Source organism: Macrotis lagotis, chromosome 7 (genome assembly GCF_037893015.1).
Source record: "Macrotis lagotis isolate mMagLag1 chromosome 7, bilby.v1.9.chrom.fasta, whole genome shotgun sequence".
Lineage (NCBI taxonomy): Eukaryota > Metazoa > Chordata > Mammalia > Peramelemorphia > Peramelidae > Macrotis > Macrotis lagotis.
In genome coordinates, this window is record NC_133664.1 from 65,838,620 (window position 1) to 65,847,182 (window position 8,563).

Consider the following 8,563-nt stretch of genomic DNA (forward strand, 5'->3'; position numbering starts at 1 on the left):
AGCATTAATATTTTTCCAAGGAAGCATGTTGATAGTAAGAAACAATCTGGACTATATCTGGATAACTATGTATAGAAAAGAAACTGGCTACCTTGGAGAAAAAATGTGGAAAGTGAAAAACAAATGAATGTAATCAGACTCTCTGACTTGGCTGAGATAATTTTAGTTTTTGCTCCATGACCAGGCCTGTAAAATGTCCTGGGAGACTCCTTTCTGGGATTCCCAGCAATTAAGAGTCTTCTCTCACCCATTGGCCTCAGAACTGTTTTACAATAAAGTTTAGAAATATCTAAGAAACTTGTCCCAAGCCTCATTCCCCAATGCTTTCTCTCAAAGGCAATCTTCCAAAAGAACTGCCAATTAGTGTCTCCTTTAGGGAAGTCATTAGTATATGACAGCATTTGGATTTGGACATAGATTTGCTTTCCACAGGGAGTTCAGATTTAGCTAATATAGTAACATGTGCTAACTAGTGAAAGAAGTATATTTTGGTAACATATATTAACGCCCTTATATGCTTATAAGCAGGTTAAGCCAAAATATCATATATGAATTTGTTTTTAACCTTATTTTACACTTTAGTTGGAGGTTACTTACCTGTAATATACACATATTTGTCATGTGTTGATAGATATCAGTACAAATAATGATCAGTATAATTTATTTAACTTTTATAATTACACTTTTCCCATTAAAACCCCTAATCATAATCTTTGTCTTTTACTATGATCTCCAATTCAGTTCAACTCAACATTGTCCTCTTCTCTCAAAATTCTTGCCCCCTTATCCTATCACTGAACATGTCTTGCTAAACCCCAAACTTGGATTAATCTCACCAACCACTGCCTTTGGTTTTATTTACATGTTTCTTTTTCCTTTAATTTTTTTATTTATTTAAGGCAATGGGATTAAGTGGCTTGCCCAAGGCCACACAGCTAGGTAATTATTAAGTGTCTGAGGTCGGATTTGAACTCAGGTACTCCTGACTCCAGGGCCAGTGCTCTATCCACTGCACCACCCAGCTGCCCCTACTCACATGTTTCTTAATGGAGCTGAAGAAAGTCACAAAAATGATGTTGATTTATATAACATTACCTCAAATGGACCTTCACAACAATAAGACAATCCCTTTTCATCTCTTTGATCAATTAGTTCTCTCACCACAATTGCCCTTCCAATTTCATCCTTTCTCAAATCTCTCATTAGCACCTCTCCTCTTATCCTCAGAGTTTAGAACTTTGTTCCATCCTTCATTGAAAAACTGAGAATGTTCACCAAGAGCTCCCTCTTGTCCATCATCCTCTTCTCACATCCCACTGTTCTTCATTGTCTCAGATGAAAAAGTGACCCCACTTCATACCAAGGCAGACTCTTATTCATGTACTTTTTGATTCAGATCTATCCCATCTTCTCCAATGTCCTGACCCCTCTATCATCCCCACATTCTCCAATCTTTGATTTGAAGATTAATATTATGCTGTATCATTTAATAAACAGTATTACTCCATAATCCAACCTATTCCCAATTTTGTCAAGCCCCATTTTTCAGTCTAGTTCAAAAGCCAGGTTCTCCAAACTAAAGGTAAAATTGAATAATGGGATTGCTCCTCACCCTACCCCACCCTAAGGTATTTGATAATTTACCAGTTTAAAGTGGTACCCTTGTTTTTTATTGTTGTTGAGTCATGTCTGACTGTTCTTGATCCCATTTTGGATTTTCTTGGCAAAGATACTGGATTTGCCATTTCCTTCTCCAGCTCATTTTACAGATAAGGAAACTGAGGCAAACAGGGTTACGTGACTTGCCGAAGGTCCCATAGCTAGTGTCTGAGGCCACATTTGAACTCAGTAAACAAATAATCAGCTTAGACTAAGGGGGAAAGATATCCTGTCCTTTCTCTCCTTGTCAACGTTAGGAGTGATTTGGTCTCCAAGAGAAAGACTAAGAGGAAGCCAGCTAAGTGGTACAGTGGATAGAGCACTGGCCCTGGAGTCAGGAGTACCTGAGTTCAAATCTGGCTTCAGACACTTAATAATTACTTAGCTGTGTGGCCTTGGACAAGCCACTTAGCCCCATTGCCATGCAAAAAAAAAAAAAAAAAACCTAAAAGAAAAGACTAAGAGGGATTAGAGGAATCTTCATTGAACTAGTTTTGATTTTCAGGCTAAAATTACTAGTGGAAATTGAGCCCCATAAAGTAATTAGCAATTCTTAATTGTCAGAGAGGGGTATGATCAGCCACATCTGAAAGCCAATCAGTTTTCCCCAATTGCAGCTAATTATAAGGCTTTTCAACTACACCCCCAGACCCATCATGGTTTTTTCAGTCTCTTCATGGTTGTTAACCCAACAAAAGGGGGGACAGTCTGACCCAATTTTTTTAAAAGTTGTATGTATCACTGTTAATTAACTGTTATAATAATAAACTCTCACTTGTTCCAAGCAGCCCTTGCTAGCCATCTTCTTGTATCTCTCTTCCCATTCTTAGCTAAAGTTCTCAGTGAAAACCATCTATATTCAGTTCTTCCACTTCCTCTCATTTAATTTAAACATCTCATAATCTGACTTCCAACCTTCTTCTTTACATTTTTCATTAGTTTCTTTGATATTCTTCACTTTTTCTTCCAAATGAATTTTGCTTTTTTTCCTAATTCAAAATATTTTTGTAATTTAATTGGGATGACATTAAATATATAAAATGGTTTCAGTAAAATGATATTTTTATTATAATGGTCCTGCCTATCCTTGAACATTTAATACTCTTCCAATTATTTAAATCTGATATTATTATACAAAAAGCTTTTTTATAATTTTGTTCATATAGCTCCTGGGTTTGTTTTAGCAAGTATACTTCCAGGTACTTTATATTCTCTAGAGTTATTTTAAATGAGGTACTCTTACTATTTCTTTTTTTCAGGGTTTTGCTTGCATTGTGTAGGAATACTAATGATTTATGTGAATTTACTTTATAGTCTGCTTCTTTGCTAAAATTATTAATTTCTTCAACTAACCTTTTCATTGAGTCTTTGAGATTTATCAAGTATATCATATCATCTGCAAAGAGATATTTTTATTACTCCGCTATTCTGATTTCTTCTATTTCCTTTTCTTATTGCAATTGCTAGTGCTTCTAATAAATATTGAATAATGTTGGTGACAGAGAGAAAACTTGTTTCACACCTGATCTTGCTGAGGTTTCTAGTTTATCCCCATTGTAAATAATGCTTGCTTATAATTTCAGATTAAATTTTTTATCAAATTAAAGAAAAATCTACATATACCTATCCTTTCAAGTGTTTTTTATAAAAATGAATGCTACACATTATTGAAACATTTTCTGTATCTATTGATATAGTTTTTTCTTTTTGTTATTGATATAACCAATTACATCAATAATTTTCCTTATATTTAACCATCTGAGTTATAAATCCCACTTGGTTATAATGGATAAACTGTGTAACATATGGTTTTAATCTTTTAGCTTGTATTTAATTAAGAATTTTGTATCTACATTCACTAATGAAATTGGTCTATAATTTTATTTATCTGTTTTTACTCCTTCTGGTTTAAATATCAACATCACATTTGTTTCATAAAAGGAATTTGATAGGATCCAATCTTTGCCTATAATTAATTTAATATTGAAATTATTTTATCTTTAAATATAAAAGTTATAAGAGATTCTTAAGAGAATTACCATATGGACTTTTCCTGAAATAGTCTTATCAGACTGGCAGACCCTCATATGGATATGGAAAGCTTTAGAAGAAAATAATTTTTAAATTCATGGAATAGATTCCCTAGTATACAAGTTAATGACTTTCTCCTTACTTACCCCAATAGAGAAACTTGCTGAAAATGAAAGGATCTGGGAGTTGCTGGGGTTTTTCTTTAATTCCCCTCCCAATTACTCGCAAAGATAGTTATCAACATACATCCTTTTGAAAGCTTTTGCATTCCAAATTTTTCTAATATCCTCCCTACCCTACCCTCTCCTCGTGATAGCAAGCAATCTGATATAGTTTGTACATGTATAATCGTTTTTAACATATTTCCATATTAGTCATATTATAAAAGAAGAACTAAGAACTGTTGGGTTTTTTAAATGAGAAATGAAATTTAAATGATTTCTTTGCTCTATCCTAAATAATGTCACACCACTGTCATCTAATTAATTGATTAATCAGTAGTTGAGACATCAGGATCTTACAAAAAATGTTCTCAATCAAGTAGTTTATTTATTTATTGAATGCTCATTTACTATTTCAACAGTTCTAATATCAACTTCCCTATAGCATCTCATTTTCTAACAATCTCATTTTTCTTTCTTTTGGTAAAATACCAGACATTCAATTTGTGCCAACACAAGGAAAGGGAAGATAATGCCAGTTCAAAGGAAGTTTATCGGTCATTTGTTAACCATTTGTCAAAAGATAGATATCTCCTTTGTTTCTAGTTCTTTGCTGCCAAAAAACAAGTGCTGCTTTGACCTCATTAAGGTATATGTCTAGCAGTGGTATCTGTAGATTAAAAGATATGATATGGTTGGCTTAAGTCACAAAGCAATGAATAGAAATAGCCCTGTATGTCAAATTAGGAAGACTTAGGTTCAAATACAACTTGTGACATTTAATAACTTTATGAACTTTATGCTTGGTGTCTTCAAACCCAAGTTTTCTTAGATATAAATGAGAGGCTACAGACTAGGTAATTTCTAAGTCCCTGAATCTATTACCCTATCAACCTTTTAGCATCAACTGTTCCCACTTTTTGTTATCTTTCCAAATTATAGTTCTGCTTTGCATTTCTCTAATCAATTTAGAGTAACTTTCATATTGCTGATGATAATTTGCCTTTTTTTTCCTTTGGACAACTGTTCAATCTATCCTTTGACAATCAATTTATAGAGAAATATATATTGGTCATATATTTGTGTTAGTTCCCTAAATATCTTGTATATCAGAATGAGGAAACAATTTTCCCCAATCAATTTGTCCTAGTTCATTGATTTTGTTAGTGCAGCAACTTTCCAATTTCATGTAGGTGAAATTATTTATATTATCTTTGTCATTTTAGTCATCTTCTCCTTGGCTTTATTAAGAACTCTCACCCTTGCTATAGTATGTGAAAAGTACTTGATCTGACTTGCAAATATTTTTCAAGTTGTAATCTTTAATATCTAGATAACACACTAACTGTGAACACATTGTGACATAATATAGAATGTGGCCAAATTTAAATTGACCAAACAGTTTTCTAGTTTTTCAAAAATTGTCAGTTTTTCCCAAAAAAAATCAATATTTCTGAGTTTATCAAACATTGTGTTATTAAGTTCAATTGTTTTATAATTCTTCCTTATCCAATCTGTTTCCATAGATCTATTTTTGTATTTATTTTTTTGTAACCAAGGATTCAGGATCATTTGCATAGATTCTCCTCATTAGAGAAGATGTATTATTCAGATGCTACATACCAATGTGAGGGGCAGAGTTTGTGAGAGCTTGGGGGAAGAGAAAGCCTTGTTCTTCTGGCTTCCAGAACTCCAAATTCTTTTCAAATAGAAATTTTTGAAGGGAGAGGGAAAAATCTGGGAAGAAACCAACATGTAAGGGAACGAGCATCCCAATTGTGTCCATATTCTTAGCTTACCAGACCAGAGACATCTCACAATTTTCCCTTGGTTGAGATATGACTCTTAGTTAATCTGAGATAACTTATTTTCAATTGGAGAATTCATTCATTCTTTGTATTGTCTAGTAATTTCCATCTCCATTAACTTCTCTGATTACTTTTTGATATATATATATATATGTATATATATATATATATATATATATATATATCAGTTTAAATAAATGAGTTCCTTGGTTACTCACTATGTGTGGTCTTTGGGTAATTGGCATTTGATGGGAAGGAAATCAGCTTTGGATATATAGCATGGTCACTCCTTTCTCATCAAAAGTGCAATATAAATCTAAAATTTCCCCTAGACTAACACAATTTAAGGAAGATAGATATGATTCTAGTCTCTTATCCTCTCTCTGTGAGAAGAGGACCCTGTGACTCCAACCCCCTATTCCCTCCTAGCAGGAATCTAAGACTCCCTTGAAGAGGAATGGGTTGAAGAGACTCTAGGGACTGCTATACTATTTGTATCTTCCCAAAAAAACTTCATCTAAACATATCTATATAGATATTTATACCTTACCTGGCAATACCCACACCCCTTACATTCAAAAACTTCCAACTATTTTGGATGATTATTGCTTTTTTATATAATTTAGAATCCAGTAACACTATTCCCATTGCATACCTACTTTTTTCATTATTTCCCTTGAAATTCTAGACCAGGGTTCTTAATCTTTTTTGTGTCATAGAACCCTTTGGCAGACAGGTAAAGCCTATCTAATCCCTTCTCAAAACAATGCTTTTTAAAGTGTATAAATAAAATACATAGAATTACAAAGGAAAATTATACTGAAATAGTTATCAAAAAAGTTTTTTTTTAAGTTCACTCATGAATCTCAAGTTAGGAACTAACTGTAAACTCTGAATAAGACACTTGACCTCTGTTGCTTCAATTTTCTCAACTGTAAAATGGAAATAATAATAGCCCTTACTTCTCATGGTTTTGGTGAAGATCAAATGATACATTAATAAAACACTTGGTATAATAACCATTATAAAGTTTTATATAAATATTTATTCCCAAGGACAGCTAAGTGGTGAAGTGGGTAGAGCACTGGCCCTGGAGTCAGGAGGACCTGAATTCAAATATGACCTCTGACACTTAATACTTACTACCTGTATGACCTTGGGCAAATCACTTACCCTCATTGTGTTGACCCCCAAAAATAAAATAAATAAATACTTATTCCCTTCCTCTCTTGATATTTTGTTCCTTTGATTGAATTATGCTTTAGGATTTACAAAGTATTTTATAACATTAATCCTCATTTAATCCTCACAACAACCCCAGGACTAATCATCTAGCTGTGTAACCTTGAGCAAGTTGCTTAACCCCATTGCCTTACAGAACAACCACCACCACCCCAGGAGGTCAGTATAACATGTCCCCGTTTTACGAAGAAATAAGTAATCTGGGAGTGACCAATCTATAGTCATACATGTGTGTAAAGCAGAGTTCTATGTCAGGACTCCTTTTACACCAATACAACACTCCTTCCCTGAAGTTGACTGAAGCACTTTATCAGAGTCTTGAGCTAATCCTGGGTTCTCTAAAGTTCTGACAGTAAAGAACAAGTTCTCAAAGGGCCCACCAAGTTAAGAAGGTTTTGAGTCATTTCCTAGGTTATCAGGAAACTATCTGTTGTCCAAGGACCAGTCTAGTTGAATTCCAAGAGGATCATCATCAAAGGACTGGCCTTCAGGTGAGATAGTTCCTCAACCTTTAAGACAGTCTAATGAGGCATAAAAGGGTTACAGCCTGCTTTAGCAGAGACAGTTAAAGTGAATGAATGCCCATGAATGAGATCACAGATCCATAAACTATCAAAGTATGGAAAAGAATGTTATCTAGGGATTGGAATTTTTGCCAGCTTGCAGTATCAATTCCCCTTTCTATAGGAAAAGTGAAAAACCACAAAGAAATCTTTACATCTCTGCACATTTTACCTCCTTGGTGACTGATGGATACTTGGCTGGTGGAAGCATTCCAGATGCTGCTAACATAGGCCAGTAAATTATTAGTTTTCAAAGAATGCTATTTAATCAACTTGAAAAAGCAAAGCAGACTGAGGGTTTCCTGCTCAATGCATGACCCTGCAATCAAATGCATTTTTAACATGCTCTGAATGGCAGAATTTGAGAAACGAGGCTCCATTTTCTGGGGTAGGAGGGAGAGATATCTTTACCCAAAAAAATTCATAAGAGAGATTGTCCTCTGGTTGCAATCTGAACCACTTTACAAAAGAGTTTCTGGATTGGTAGCATCAGAGAACCTTAATGAAAGCAAGTATGTTGATCTTTCTAGTGAGAAAAACAAGGTTTCTCAGACACAAGCTTTCTATTATCTATAATGTGGTTCTTAGGCTCAAGTTTGTTTGGTCTATAAGTTAAACAGACAAGGAATGGCAGAGGGTTATTTATTTTCAGAACGGCATTCCTTTATACAATGAAAATCCAATGTGTTTTCCCTCTTTTTTACTCACTTTCCAATTATTCATTAACATTTTTGGCACTGAGAGGTACACAGAAGTCCACTCAATGATTCTTTCCACATTGCTACTTGGTCTGTTTAAAAGTAGAGAGAGCCAGGAGTAAGGTAACTAGAGTGTTTATAAACTGAGCCAAAATTGCTGAAGGGGGACACAACCATATGCCCATTATAAAGGACTTGAATGAGCCCCCTTTTGTTATGAAACTCCATTATCAGAGTTGAAAGTAATATAGAAAATATAGGAATTTGTTCCATGATGTCAGAAAATGAAGTTTTCTAGTTTTTAAAAATCATTAAAAACTAACTAAAACAATGTTAAATGTTTCCAAAAAAATAAAATATTCAACTGGTATCCTCTGGGCAGAAGAAAATGTGGTGTTAAG